Below are 16,584 nucleotides of genomic sequence, written 5' to 3'. Positions count from 1 at the left end.
AAGGATCTCATAGAAGTTAGTAACATTCTCGAATGGTGTGACCCTCGATCTTCATATTCATATTGAAATTGTGGTCACCGTCACTAAAATGTATACTAATTGGATCCTCTGAACACGGAAAAAAACTATCGATGAAGCGTGTGACGCTTGCGGAGCGTACGGCCTTCGGTAAAACGTTTGACTTTATAGCAATTGGTAACGATCTAAAACGGTTTGGCGCTCAATCTTAATATTTCAATCGTGAATTAAATTGTCTATTGCCAAGAGGGTTCAGCGAAATAACTCCACGAATGGCTGGTTTGACTCTCCGAATCACAGTATAGGCGAAGCTGTTGACTTATCCGTTGGACTTTCAAAGAGTGCGGTAACATTCTCAAACGGTTTGACGCCCTGTTTTAATATTCAAACCGTCAGCGAAGTGGTCTATTACCAATAATGTTCAGCTGATTTCTCCCGGGCCACCTGGATTGGCTGTCGGAATCGCAGGTTGAGTGAAATTTTTGACTTAGCTAGTCGTCTCTCACATAAGGTGGCAACGTTCTCGAACGGTTTGCACCCCGATCATCTATTTCATACATGAATTTATGGTGACCTGACTAAAATGATTGCTAATGTATTTCGTTAAAGAAGTAGCTATACTCTCGATACGGCGTGTTAGCTTCTGTAACGGCGTGGTGTTTGGTAAAACGATTGAATTTATAGCAATTAGTAACGTTCTCACAATGTGTGACGCTCCACTTTAATATTCCTACCGTGAATTAAGGTGTCAATTGCCAATACTCTTCAGCGGATTTACTGTCGAATTACCTGGTTTGACTCTCGGAATCACAGAATTGGTGGAGCTACTCACTTACCAATTCGTTTCTAACGGAAGGTTGTAAATTTCACGAGTGGATTGACACTCAAACTTATAATTCGTACATGAAGTCAAGGTGCCTGTCACTGAAATGAATACTAATTTTTTTCTGTGAACACGAACTTATACTCCCTATGAAGCCTGTGACTTCCGAGGATTGTAAGGCCTTCGGTAAAACGTTCGACCTTATTTAAGTTCGTAGAACTCTGAAACGGTTTGACGCTATACTGTAATATTTAAACCGTAAATTAAGGTGTCTATTTCCAAAACTCCTCTGCGGACTATCTCCCGGAATACCTGGTTTGACCCTTCGAATCACTGGATAGGTGCGGCTGTCGACTAAAGCGTTCGACTCTCAAAGATTGTGGCCACGATCTCAGGTGATCTGACCTTCTATCTTCCAATTTTCACATGAAATTAAGATACCCGTCTCAAAAATATCTACTTATATGTCTCCATGAACACTATGCAAGGCACTCCCTTCAGCGGGTTGGACATCTCGGCACGTAAGGCCTTCAGTAAAAAGTATGATTCTATAGCAATTAGTAACGTTCTCACAATGTGTGACGCTCCACTTTAATATTCCTACCGTGAATTAAGGTGTCAATTGCGGATATTTATTAACGGTTCAGCGGATTCACTCTCGGGTACCGAATTTGTCTCTCGGAATCACAGGATTGGTGAAGCTATTGACGTCGCCATTCGATTCTCAAAGGAGGTGGTAGCGTTCCCGAAAGGCTTGACTGCCGATTTTTCTATACATGCATGAATACAGGGCTCCCGCATGCAAAAATGTCTAGTAATTTGTATCCGTGAACATTAGGCAATACACACGGTGCATCGTGATAGGTTGTCGGTATGTAAGGTAACTGGTAAGAAGGCTGACATTATAGCAATCGCTAATGTTCTCCAACGGTTAATGCCTATACCATAATTTTTATACCGCGAGATGAGTTGTTTCTTGCCAATACTGTTAATCGGATTGACTGCCGGAATACCTGGTTTGACTGACGAATCACAGGATTGGTGATGCTATTGACTTAGCCTTTGTGGAAGGTAATGTATTTGGTAAGAGATGGACTTTATACGTGTAGGTAACGTTCTGCAGCGGTTTTACGGTTTACGATAATAATAAAACTGTGAATTAAGGTGTCTATTGCCAATGCTTCAGTAGGTTTACTCCCGGAATATATAGTTTGGCTCATGGAATTTTCGAATAGGTGATGCTATTGACGTAGCCGTTCGTCTCTCGCATAAGAACGCAACGTTCTGGAGCGGTCTAAATCTCGATTTCTAATTCATACATGAAGTTATGTTGACCGCCACTAAAATGTATACTAATGTGTGTCTCTAAACACGAAGTTATACTCTCGATACAGCGGGTAAGCATCACGGGTGGTGAGGAATTCGGGAAAGGGCATGACCTCATACCAACTGGTAATGTTCTCCGAAGGTTTGACTCTCCACTTTACTATTCATACCGCGAATTAGTATGTCCACTATCAATACTCATCAACGGATTTACTCTAGGAATAGCTCATGTGACTCTCGCAATCACAGGATAGGTGATGCTATTAACTTAGATGTGCGACTATCGAAGGATGTGTGATCGTTCTCCAACCATTTGACTCTCAATTTTGCTATTTATACATGAAAAAAAGCTGTCCGTCTGCTTAACTGTATACTAATTTGTTTCCGTGAGCACTAAGCATGATACTCGCTACTGTGGGTTAGTTTCTGGGAAGGTAAGGTACTCGGTAAAAAGTACAACCTTATAGCAATTGGTTATGTTCTTCAACCGATTGACGCTCTACATTAATATTCAAACCGTGAATTAAGCGTCCTATTGCCAATACTTATCACCGGATTTACTATCGGAATACCTGGTTTGACTCTTGGGATCACAGAATAGGTGAAGCTGTTATTTTAGCCGTTCGGCTTGAATGAAGGTGCAACGTTCCCGATGGGTTTAATACATAATGTTTCTATTCGTTTACGTAAATAAGGTGCCCGTCCGGAATATGTACACTAACATGTATGCGTCAACAGGAAGTTATGATCTCGATACAGCGGGTAGAGTGTACAGTAAGACAGTAGGACGATCTACTTTAACATTCACACCATGAATTGAGATGACTATTGCCAACACTGTACTGGGCAATTACTGCCGGAATACCAGGTCTGGCTCTCGGTATCTCAGGATAGCTGAAGCTTTTCGCTTTGCCGTTCGTCTCTTACAGAATGTGGCATTGTTCTCGAGCAGTTTGACGCTCGATATTCTAATTCATACAAGAAATTGAGGTTCGTATCACTGAATTGTATACTAGCTCGCACCTCTGATCTCGCTGCTATACCCTCGATCCAGCTGGACCGTTTTTCGGAAGGTAGGGCCATCGTCAAAACGATTGACTTTATACCAATTGGTAACGCTCTCAAACAGCTTGTCTATGTACTTTAATATTCAAGACGTGAATTATGGTGTCTGATGCCACAACAGACCAACGAATTTACTCCTGAACTATCTGATTTAACTTTCGGAATCACACAATATGTCCAGTTATAGACTTAGACGTTTGCCTCTCGTAGAAGGTGGTAATGTTCTGGAACAGATTGACCATCTATCCACTAATTCATACATGAAGTTAAGGTTCCGCTACACTGAAATAAGTACTAACTTATTTCTCAGAGCAGAAAGTTATACTCTCGACACAGCGGGTTGGGTTCTCGGTTGGTAAAGTATTGGGTAAAGAGAATGACTTTATACCATTTGGTAATTTTGTCCGACGGTATGGCACTCAACCTGAATATTCATGCAGTGAATTAAGCTGCCTATTGCCGATTCTGTTCATTGTATTTAATTACTGAATACCTGGTTTGACTCTCGGAATCACAGGATAGGATATGCTGTTGACTTAGCTCTTCGACACTCGAAGAAGATGCTAACATGCTCGCGACGGATTAACTCTCGATTTTCCTATTGACACATAAATATAAGGTGTCCATCTGCTAAAATTTCTACTAATTTGTTTCCGTGAGCACTAAACGAGACACTCACAGGAGCTCGTTAGGTTCCAGCAAGGTAAGGTATTAGTTGAAAGTATTACTTTATACCAATTCATAACGTTCTCCGACGGTTTGACTCTCAACTGTAATATTCATGCCGTGAGTTAAGATGTCAATTGCCAATACTGTTTTGTCGATTTAATACCGGAATACTTGGTTTGACTCTCGGTATTACAGGATAGGTGACGCTACTGACGTAGCTGTGCGACTACCAAAGGTGATGATATCGTTCTCAAACGGATTGTCTTGCGATCATCTTATTTATGCATGAAATTATAGAGCTCACCAGTGCAACAAAATGTGTTTCTCTGATCCCGAAGTTATACTCTCGACACAGAGGGATTTGTTCTCGGAAGGTAAGGCCTTCCGTAGAAAGTTGGACACTATACCAATGGCTAACGTTCTCGACAGGTTTCACGCTCTACTTTTGTATTAATACCGTAAACTAACATGTATGCTGTTAATACTGCAATGTGGATTGACTCCCGCAAGACCTGGTCTGGCCCGCGCAATCACAGGATGGGTGAAGCCATTGACTCAGCTGTGTGAATCTGAATACAGGTGTTATCGTTCTCGAAACGGTGCGTCTCGATCTCCTTGTTGATACATGAAATTAAGGTGCCCGTGACTAATATGAATGCCAATTTTTTCCGCTGAAGACGAAGCAGGACACTTCCTACAGCAGGTTAGGTTCTCGGGAGCTAAGGTATTCCGTACAAAGAATGACATTATTGCAACCGGTAATGATCACACACGGTTTAACTCTCTGCTTTAATGATCAATCCGGAAATTAATGTGTCTCTGCCATCTACAGTTCAGCCTATTAACTGCCGAAAGGATTGGCATGACTCTCGGATCAACACGATACTTCAACCTATTGACCATGGTGCGCGATTCTCAACGAGGGTGGTAACGTTCTGGAACAGGTTGCCTTTCGGTCTTCTAATTGATATATGAATTCAAAGTACTTCCCACTAAAATGTATACTACTTAGCTTTACTGGCCACGAAATTATACTCTCGATACAGTGGGTTATGTTTTGGGAAGGGAAGGCCTTCGGTCAGAAGTTTGACTCCATACCATTAGGTAACGTTCTGCAATGGATTGACTCTGTTCTTTAATATGTACAGCCTGAAATAGGATTCCAATAATGTACCGCGGATTGTCTCCCGGAATACCTGGCATCATTCTCCGAATCGCAGGATATGTGCACCTATTGACTGAACCGTTCGCGTCTAAACGAAGGTGGTAACGATCTAGAGCGGTTTACCCCCGATATTTTAATTTAAGCTTGAAATTAAGGAGCTCGTCACTAATATATATACTAGTTCGCACCTCTGAACACGCTGTTATGCTCTCGATACGCCGGCCCTGCTTTTCGGAGGGTAAGGCATTCTGTACCAAGCTTGACCATACAGGAATAGGTAATGTTCTACAACGGCTTGACGGCCTGCTTTAATATTCAAACCGTGACTTAAGGTGTCAATTGCGTACGCCCTTCAGCGGATTTACTTTCTGATTACCAGATTTGACAGTCGGAATCACAGGCCCCGCAGGGGCTGCGGTGGGCCATCTGGTCCCATTGCAGAATGGGTATGACGAACCCACGGTGCCCGAGTCGGCCGAGCCTAGGCGAGGTGAGCAAGCACCTCATTCATGAAGTAAGGTGTCCTTACCCGGGGTATGACCAGTTCGGCCCTGCATAGACTGGTACCTCGGGAACCAATTCGCGCCCCAGGGGGCGGGCTATTTTCCATCCCCCGCCGGTTGCTTGGGTTGGCCTCGAGGGGGCAGAGGTACGCCCATATCGCGGGTTAGGGGACCCCGTCTCTGGACCGGTTAGAACCTCCTCGTGTGAGCTGCGTGAGAGCAGCTCCGGCGCCGGCCTGCAGAGCCAGTAGGTATTTAGAAAGGTCCCGACCTACCCAAGGTTGGCGCGTAGGGCTTGCTGTCTACGAGCTAATTGGTAGGTGCGTAGTAAAGTGCTCCACGCACTGCGCTGATTGGACGTATCTCAATCCGCGTCCACGTGGGCCGTATGGATTAGGTCCTAGTGGCAAGGTACTGCACTTTAAATCACCGACACTAGTTGTCGGAATCACAGGATAGGGGGACCTATTGACTTATCCGTTGGACTCTCAAAATGAATGATATCATTCTCCAAAGGATTGACCCACGATCGTCCAAGTAATACAATAAATGACGGTGCCCGTCACTAAAGTTTATACTAATATGTTTCACTGGAGATGAAGTTATTCTCTCGATACAGCGGGTTTGCTCCCAGGAAGTATAGGCCTTCCATCAAATATTTGACACTGTACCAATATGTAACGTTCCACAAAGAATTGACTGTGTACTCCAATATTTTTGCCGTGAAATAGTGTGTCTATGGCCCATACTGATCAGCAGATTTCACCCGGAATACCTGGGTTGGCTCTCGATATCACAGGATGGGTGATACTTTTAACCCAGCCGTTCTCTTCCTAATCTGGGTGGTGACGTTATCGAAAGGTTTGACTTTCGGTTTTTGCTATTCGTGCATGAGAATACCGTGTCCGTCTGCTAAAATTTCCACCAATTTGTTTCCGTCAACGACGAGCAAGAAACTCCTTACAGCGGTTTAATATTATCGGCTGTTATGGTATTGCGTGAAAAGAATGACTTTGAACGAATTGCTTATGACCAAAGACGGTTTATAGCTCTACTTTAATATTCAAACCGTGAATAAAGGCGTTAATTGCCAATACTCTTCAGCGGATTTACTCACGGAATAATTGCTATGGCTCTCGTAATCAGAGGATACGTGAAGCTATTGACTTAGGCGTTCGATTCCCAAAGACGGTGGTAACGTTCTCAAACGGTCTGACCCTCGATCTTTTATTTCATACATGACAATACAATGCCCGTCACTAAAATGACTACTAGTTTGCGTCTCTGATCACGAACTGTTACCCTCGAAACAGCGGTATACGTTCTTGGAGGGTAAGGTCTTCTGTAAAAGATTTGACTTTATACCAACATGTAATGTTCTCAAACGGTTTGACTCTCTACTATCATATTCATGCCGTGAATTAGAGTGACAATTGCCAGAACTCTTTAGCGGATTAACTCCCGGATTATCTGATTTGACTCTCAGAATCAAAGTATAAGCGAAGATATTGACCTTGCCGTTCTACTCTCAAAGATGACTGTATCGATTTCGAACGATTTGACCTTCGATCCTTTTAGGTCGTACCAAAAGTTAAGGTGCCACTGTCTAAAATGTATACTAGTTTGCTTTCCTGAATACGAAGTTATACTTTCTATACAGCGTGTTGGCTTCTCGGAAGTTAAGGCCCTCGGTTAAAAGCTTGACTGAATAACAATTGGTAATGCTCTCCGACGGATTAACTCTCTACTTTAATGACCAGACCGTGAATAGAGGAGTCTATTGTCTGTACATTTCAGCGGATTTAATCCCGCAATGCCTGGATTCACTTTCGGAATCACTGGATAGGTGAAGCTATTGACTTAGCCGTTCGTCTCTCGCAGGAGGTGGTAACGTACTTTAGCGGATTGACCTTCGTTCTTCCAATTCAGACATGAAGTTAAGCTACCCGCTACTGAACTGAATACTAATTTCATTCTATGCCTACGAAGCTATACTCTCGATGAATCGGGTGAAGTTCGCGGACGATAACACATTCGGTAAAACGTTCGACTTACACCAATTGTTTACGCTCTCAAACGGTTTGATGCCCCACTTTAATATAAAAACCATGACTTAAGGTGTCAATTGTCAAAACTCTTCAGCGGAATTACTCCCAGAATACCTGGTTTTACTCTCCGAACTACAGGATAGGTGAAGCTATTGACATAGCCATTCGACTCTCAAATATGGTGGTAACGTTCTCGAACGGTTCGATAGTCGGTCTTCTTATTCATACATGAAATTATGGTGCCCGTCACAGAAATGAAGACTAGCTTCTTTCTCTGAACCCGAAGTAATACTCTCGAAACGGCGGGATATCCTTTGCAAAGCTAATGCCATAGTTAAAACGATTGACTTCATATCAATTGGCAACGCTCTAAAACGCTTTGGTGCTCTACTTTAATGTTCAGACCGTGAATAAAGGTGTTTATTGTCAATACAGTTCAGCGGATTTACTCCAGGAACACGTGGATTGACTCTCGGAATCACGCGATTGGTGTAGATATTCACTTAGCCCTTCGAATCTGAAAGAAGGAGATAACTTCCTCGAACGGTTTGACCCTCCATCTTCTAATTCATACATGGATGTAAGGTGAGCACACTTAGTTGTATACTATTGTGTTTCCCTAAACACGTAGGTATACTCTCGATACGGCAGATTTGCTTTTCGGAAGGCAGGGCATTCTGTAAAACGTTTCACTTTTTTGAAATTTGTAACGTTCTCACGCGGTGTGACGCTCCATTTTAATATTCAACCCGCGAATTAAGGAATCTATTGCCAATATTGTAGAGGACATTTACTCCCGGAATATTCTCGTTTGACTCACGAAATCGCAGAATATGTGAAGCTATTTCCTTAGCCGTTCAGCTCTCACAGCAGGCGGAATCGATCTAGAACGGTATGACCCTCGATCTCATAATTCATACATGAAGATAAGGAGCTCGTCACTGAAATGAAGACTAATTTCTTTCACTGAGCACAAATTATACTCTCGATACAGCGGGTTAATTTTTTCGGAGGGTAAGGTCTTTGTAAAAACGTTTGACTTTAGAGCTATTGGTATCGATCTTCAACGGGTTGAGTTTGTACATTAATATTCGTGCCGTAAATTGAGGTATCTATTGCCAATGCTGGTGAACGCATTGACTCCAGGAATACCTCGTTTGGCTCTAGGAATCATACGATTGGTAAAGCTATTGACTGAAGCGATCGACGTTCAAACATGGTGGTATCGTTCTGTTTTATACATGAAATTAAGGTGACCGTCACTAGAATGAATACCCATTTGTATCTGTGAACATAAAGTTATACCCACGATACAGCGGGTTATGTTCTCCGATGGTAAGGTATCCGGAAAAGAGTATGACATTATGCCAATTGGTATCGTTCACAAAAAGATTGACGCTCTACTTTGGATTATAAACTGTGAACTAAGGTATCCCATTGTCAATACTGTTCAGCGAATGTATGCCTGTGATACCTGGTATTGCTCTCGGAAGCGCAGGACTGGTGAAGTTATTGTCATACATGTGCTATTCTCAAAGAAGGTGGTAACGATCTGGAATGGTGTGCCTCGCGATCTTCTCATTCATACCTGAAGTTAAGTGTCTCATCACTAATATGAATACTAATTTGTTTCAATGAACACATAGTAAGGCACACCCTGCAGCCGGTTATGTTCTCGGTAGGTAAGGTAATCGATAAAAGGAATGACTTTATATCAACCTATTATGTTCACCGACGGTTTGACTCGCTACCTTAATATTCATATCGTGAATTAACGTGTCCACAGCCAATATTGTTCAGCGGATTTACTCCTAGTATGTCAGGCTTGACTCTCGGAATCACAAGTATAGGTGAAACTTGTAATGTAGCTGTTCGATTCTCAAAGAAGGTAGGTAAAGCACTGGACCAATTTGACTCACGATCTTGTTATTCATACATGAAATTAAGGTGCCCGCCACTAAAATTTATGCCAATTCGTTCTTCGCAGCACCATGTTACCCTCCCGATACAGCGGGTTAATTTTTCGGAGGGTAAGGCCTTCAGTAAAGCGTTTGACTTCATACCAATTGATAACGCTCTCAAACGGTTTGGTGATCAGATTTAATACTCAAACCGTGAACACAAGATTATGTTGCCAATAAAGAATACTGGAATTACAACCTGAAAAGCTGGTGTGACACACAGGAACGCAGGATAGGTTAAACTACTGACTTTCCCGTCCGACTCTCAATGATGATGGTAACCTTCTCTAACGGTTTGACGCACGATCCTCAAAATCACATAGGAAATTGTGGGGCGCGACACTAAGATGTTCACTAATTTGTTCCTCTGACCTCGATGTTATACGCTCGATACAGCGGGTCGGTTTTACGGAGAGTAAGGCATTCTGGAGGAAGATTGACCCTACATTAATAGGTAACGACCTTATACGGCTTGACGGTCTGCTTTAATATTCAAACTGTGAATTGAGATGTCGATTGCCAATACTCAAGAGTAGATTTACTCCGGTATTACCTAATTTGACTCTCGGAATCACAGAATAGGTGAGCCATTGACCTAGCCGTTCGACTCTCGGAGAGGGTGGTAACGTTCTCGAACGGTTTGACACGCGATCTTTTAAGTCATGCAAGAAATTAAGGTGCTGGTCACTAAGGAGCATATTATTTCGCACATCTGAACACCGACTCATACTTTTTATTTATTTCATTAGTAATAAAATTAGGATTATTTCCTTTTCAATTTTTAATAATCAAATCTTCTGAATTAATAAATTGAAATTGTATTTTTCTATCTTCAACTTTAATAAAGATTATTACTTTAAATTTTTGTTGTTTAATTCTAAAATTAGATTATAAAATAATTTTATTTGTTATGTTCAGAATTATATATTTATCTATTTATATATTATAATTAATTAATATAAAAAAAATAATTGGATCCTCAACTTTAATATTAAATTATTTAATAATTATTATTTATTATATTAGTGAAAAATAGTTTTATTTATTAATATTATTTTATATATTAATTAATTATATATTATTATTTATATTATATAAATATAAATTTATACATAATAATTTAAATAATTTTATATTAAATTATAAAAATAATTTAATTATTTCATTTATATTAAATTATAAAAATAATTTAATTATTTCATTTATATTAAATTATAAAAATAATTTAATTATTTCATTTATATTAATTTTATTATTATATTGAATATTACCAATTTTTTTCCTCTTATTATTAAATGATTGTTAATGATAAATTTTATATTTATTATTGAATATAATATACTTATTAGATTTATAATTTTATTGATTAGGAATGATTATTTATATTGTTATATAAAATTTATTATTTTTTTACTTAGTAGTACAAATTTTGTTACAAAAAAATTTTTTATAAATTTTAATTATAAATTTAATTTTTTAATATTATTTTTTTAATTTTTAATATTTTAATATTATTTATATTTAATATATTATAAAATATAATAATTATTAATATATATATATTATATATATATATTGTCTGAGACAAGAAATAAATTGTAAATTTATTAATAAAAATTTAAGATTTTTTAATTCTAAACGTTTTAAGTTAAATAAAAACTATCAATTCTCAAAATTATAAATAAATTTTAATTTAAATTTTAGTTAAATGATTAATATCAACAAATTATAAAGATATTGGCATTCTTTATTTTATATTAGCTATATGACCTGGAATAATTGGTTCTTCATTAAGATTTTTAATTCGTGTAGAATTAAGAATTCCAGGAATATTTATAAATAATGATCAATTATATAATTCTTTAATTACAAGACATGCATTTTTGGTAATCTTTTTTTATAGTAATACCTTTTTTAATTGGAGGATTTGGTAATTGATTGATTCCTTTAATATTAAGATCACCTGATATATCATTTCCTCGAATAAATAACATTTGATTTTGATTATTACCTCCTTCTTTATTATTATTATTAACAAAGAGAACTTTTAATTTTATATCTGGAACTGGTTGACCTGTATATCCACCTTTATCTAATTATATTTTTCATTCTTCTCCTTCTGTAGATTTTACAATTTCTTCATTACATATATCTGGTATTTCTTCACTTTTAGGGGCTATAAATTTAATAACAACTATTATATTAATAAAAAATTTTAGATTAGATTTAGGTAAAATACCTTTATTTCCTTGATCGGTTTTTATTATAATAATTTTATTGTTATTACATTTACCTGTATTAGAAGAAGCTATTAAAATATTATTATTTGATCGTAATTTTAATACATCTTTTATTGATCCTGTAGGAGGAGGAGATCCTGTATTATATCAATATTTATTTTGATTTTTTGGTCATCCAGAAGTTTATATCTTAATTTTACCTGGTTTTGGATTAAATTCTCAAATTATTAAAAATGAAAGTGGTAAAAAAGAAGTATTTGGTAATTTAGGAATAATTTATGCAATATTAGGAATTGGATTTGTAGGTTTTATTGTATGAGGTCACCATATATTTACTATTAGATTAGATGTTGATACTCGTGTTTATTTTACTTAAGCAACTATAGCTATTGCTGTACCTACTGGAATTAAAGTTTTTAGTTGATTAGCAACGTATTATGGTTCAAAATTTAAAATAAATAGTTCTATTAAATGATCTTGAGGTCTTATTTTATTATTTACAATTGGAGGATTAACAGGAATTATATTATCTAATTCATCTATTGATATTATTTTTCATGATACATATTATGTTATTGCTCATATTCATTATATTTTATCAGTAGGGGTTGTTTTTTCTATTATTTCAATGTTTATTCATTGATATCCTTTAATTACTGGTTTAATATTAAATAAAAAATGATTAGTTCCTCAATTTTTAATAATATTTATTGGAGTGAATTTAACATTTTTTCCTCAACATTTTTCAGGTTTAATAGGAATACCTCGACGTTATTCTGATTATCCTGATTCTTATTATTGATGAAATTCATTATCTTCAATTGGTTCAATTATTTTATTGAAGAGAATAATTTTTTTATTATTTTTAATTTTAGAAAGTTTAATTTATAAACGTTAATTATTATTTCAATTTTTTCAATCTTCTTTAGAATGATTAATAAATTATCCTCCATTGAATCATTCATTTAATGAATGTAGAATTTTAATGATTAAAATATTTTAATATGGCAGAAAAAGTGCAATGAGTTTAAAATTCAATTATACAAAATTTAATTTTATTTTTAAAAATAGCAACATGAAATATTTTTTTTTCAAAATTCAAATTCTTTTTATTCTGATAATTTAATTTATAGTCATAATTTTATTATAATATTTATATTAATAATTATTGATTTTACAATATATTTAATTATTGATATTTTAAATAATAAATTTATTAATTTATATTCATTAAAAAATCATTTAATTGAAGTAATTTGAACAATTATTCCAATAATTCTTTTATTATTTATTTGTTTTCCATCTTTACAAATTTTATACTATATTGATGAATTATTAAATCTACTTTTTTCAATTAAATCAATTGCTCATCAATGATATTGATCTTATGAATATTCTGATTGTAGTAATATTGAATTTGATTCTTATATATTAATATATGAATCAATAAATCAATTCCGGTTATTAGATACAGATAATCGAATAGTTGTTCCTATAAAATTACCTTTACATTTGTTAGTTTTTCTTTTCTTTTTTTTTTTTTTTTTGTAGCAGGGGGAATCTTCCAAAGATGTCCCGCCCCCCTGAGGGGGAGGCCGGGGGACTGTGAGATTCTTACCCACTAAACCCCCTGCGGTGGTCCATCCTCTTCGCATGAGGGAGGGCCCGAGATGACAGGCAACGCTTTCGTGAACCTAAGATAACGGTGCCTCCTCGCGACTTCTCCAGCTCTCGCTGGGCTCCTCTTCGGGCTTCCCAGCCCAGTCCTCTACTTTCTCCTGCAGTGCCGCGAGATCACTCGCGCGGCACCGACACCTCCCTGGACCGTGATCCCTCGACGGTCGGCCCCTTGGCCGACCGCCCGCGGTCCCCTCCGATCGACGGGAAGGCGTAGAGGCGGGGACTTGCCTCGTCGTCGGAGGTTCTTCACCGGACGATTATCCGGGATTTCCTCCTCGCGTCGGATTTACACCGGCTTGCTGAGCGACGAGCCTGCGTCGCGCTCGCCGCAACCGCGTTCCTCTTCCGAGATGGCCGCAGATCTGGGTCCCCGTTTCGCGACTACGCTCCGGCTCCTCCTTGCGCTGCATGACCTGCTCGCAGAAGAAGGCCACCGCTCGCCAAACTCGATCGCTCGTAGCCATGCCGGGTACAATGGCATGGAGCGAGAGGTCCCAACCTACGAGCCGCTGGAGCTCCCTTCTCTCCGGCGCCCAAGCGGGTGTGCTGCGCGGAGTCAACCTCCGCTTCGCAATGCCAAGACCCTGGCGTCACCTCCTTCCCGATCTTGTGCAGGTACTCCTCGAAGCACCCGTGCCCGGAGAGTACCTGAGTGAGGCGGAATGTCCGCCTGCTACCGCTCCTTATACAGTCGTCCAGGACCGGGGCGATGGGTCCGTCGACCCGGTGGCGTGCGCTGTCCTGCCTACGCAGCCGGCTCTGCCACCTCTTCGTGCCGAACCGCCGGATCTCCCTCTCCTTCTCCTCAAGTTCTTCAAGTTCCTCCGGTTCTGGACCTGGGTTCCCTCCGCGGTAGCGGCGCAGGAGCCCGTAGGTCCCGCGCTGCCGCTGCCGCCAGCAGGTCCATCGGTGGGAGGCCCGCCAGAACGGCGGCCGCCTCGTGCGAGAGTGTGCGCCCATTCTACCAATCGCGCAGCCCAGTTCCCCGGATGTTACCCCGAGATCGTCGGTCCATCCGACATCTCACCGCGTCGCCGGCCTCGGGCCTCCTCCGACTGACACTCCACCCCGGGAGACCCGGGGAAGAGGACGTCGGAGACCCTTTCGGCGAAGGCGAGCTCCATGTTCTCGGTGAGCGGCGGAGCCCATCCCCTCATTCTACCTAGCACGACGCGGTACGGACGACCCCAAGGTCCCGATCCAGCGTCTCCAGAAGCCCATTCCACTTGGCGGCCCGTGCCAAGTGCAGTTGATCGCCCTGCGGAGGGACTTGTCGGCTCTTCGGTAGTCCGCCCGCAAGGCGACCTCTTCCTCCAAGGTGGCTCACACCCTGCGTCTGTCCTGGGTGTATCGACGGCGGGCCCGGTTCGCTCTCTCGTGGAGTACCGTCAGTCTTTCGTCCCACCAATACCCCTACCTCTGTGGCTTCATTGATGCCCTTGGCATGGAGACGTCGCACGCCTCGGTCACGGCACTTTGCAGTTCCGCAACCTGTGCCTCCACGTCTCCCTCCGGGCTAGAGGGCCAGTCCGCCACGTGGGCCGCGCATCCTCGTCCATGCGCTGCAGCTGCCACAGACGGGCAAAGTCGATCGATCCTCTTCTTCCGCTTCTTTCCCTGGCGGATCCTCTTGCCGTTCCTCTTGTGTCTTCTTCGACGTCCTCTTCGTCGTCGCCGGGGGGACACCGGACCGGGCCCTGGACGCGGTACCGCACGAGGATGGGGATATGGTCGCTCAGGAGCTCCAGCGACGCGTCCACCCTCCATGCGGAGAGCCTCTTCAGCGCGGCCGGCGTAGCGAAGGTGATGTCCACCACAGACTCACCCATCGGCCTCAAGCACGTGCTGGCACGTCCCCGGTTCAGAATCCTCAAGTCCAGTCCGGCAGCCCAGTCGAGCAACGTCTCGCCTCTCGCGTTCTTCCTCCGGCATCCCACGCTTCCGCGTGGGCGTTGAAATCGCCGAGAACGATCAGACACCCAGACAAGTGTTGGACCACCCCTCTTCTCACCTCGTCCAGGTAATCCTCGAATTGCGCGAGTGTGCAGTTGGGCGAGATGTAGCATCCCACCACCGCAGCGTCGCCCCACCGAATCCCCACGTGGCCATTTCCACGGTGTAGCAGTTTCGCGGAGGGGTTTCTCGACGTACCCCTCCACACCACTGCAACCAGGCCAGGCAGGTCGCCGTACCAGTTGGGATTGTCCGGCACGCGGTAAGGCTCCGCCACCACCGCCAGGGCCACATCCCGTTCCGCGAGCGCCAGTGCCATCAGGTCTTTGGACGCTCGCGAGTGGTTCACGTTTCCCTGGAGGAGACTGAGCATTAACGGGTATGCACACTCCCCTCCTCCGGGGCCACCTCCATGATGATGGGTGCGGTAATGGTTCCCGTCTCCGTTTCTTCTTCGTTTCCTGTTCTGCTGTTGTTGTTGTTCTTTTCGTCCCTTCTTCACCGGGAGGGGAGTCCATCATCCTTTTCTTGGCCGCGGCTCCTCTTCTCGTCGTTTGCGGAGCGCACGCCTTTCCTCCCAACCAATGGCTGAACGGTCTGCCAAGGTCCCAGCAGACCGCGCAGGTAGAGGTCTCGGCCTGGAAGGTCGCTTGCTTGTGGCCCCCCTGGCCGCACCTGAAGCAGACCTCGCTGCGATCCACCTCAGATGGGCATTTGGCCCTCACGTGCCCGAACCCAGACATTTGAAGCACTGAAGCCTCCTCTGCTCCAGCACTTCAACTCGGGCGGACGCCCATCCTACCTTAATTTTGCCGGCCTCGGCTATTTTCCTAGCGGAGGCGAGCGGACACTTCACCCACGCGGTACCCAGGCCGCGACGGGACAGCCCCCGCCTCTTGAGACGGCCGCGGACACCTCTTCCGGCGCGGTGGATACCTCCAAACCGCAGAGCCTCACCTCCGCCGTCTTGGACGGCTGGTAGATCCTCACGGCCTTGTCCATCAGTGCAGGCCTGAGGGCCGCAGCGAGGCATGCGGCCTTCGTCTCTCTCTCAGGGCCGGAAATCTCCAGAAGGCGCCCCCTGGTCATTGCTCGCTTCATCTTTAGCGAGTCTATGCCAGGGTCCTCCAGCA

The 16,584-nt window shown here is 42.0% G+C and overlaps 1 pseudogene; it reads left to right on the top strand.

Moving 5' to 3' along the window:
- Nucleotides 1–1,313: 1,313 nt before the first annotated feature.
- Nucleotides 1,314–12,137, top strand: LOC143220660 (cytochrome c oxidase subunit 1-like; annotated as a pseudogene).
- The last annotated feature ends 4,447 nt before the right edge of the window (nt 12,138–16,584 follow it).

The sequence above is a fragment of the Lasioglossum baleicum genome, unplaced genomic scaffold (assembly GCF_051020765.1).
Source record: "Lasioglossum baleicum unplaced genomic scaffold, iyLasBale1 scaffold1395, whole genome shotgun sequence".
NCBI classification, from domain to species: domain Eukaryota; kingdom Metazoa; phylum Arthropoda; class Insecta; order Hymenoptera; family Halictidae; genus Lasioglossum; species Lasioglossum baleicum.
The sequence above is the reverse complement of the archived record's forward strand: the minus strand, read 5'-3'. Positions and strand labels throughout refer to the sequence as shown.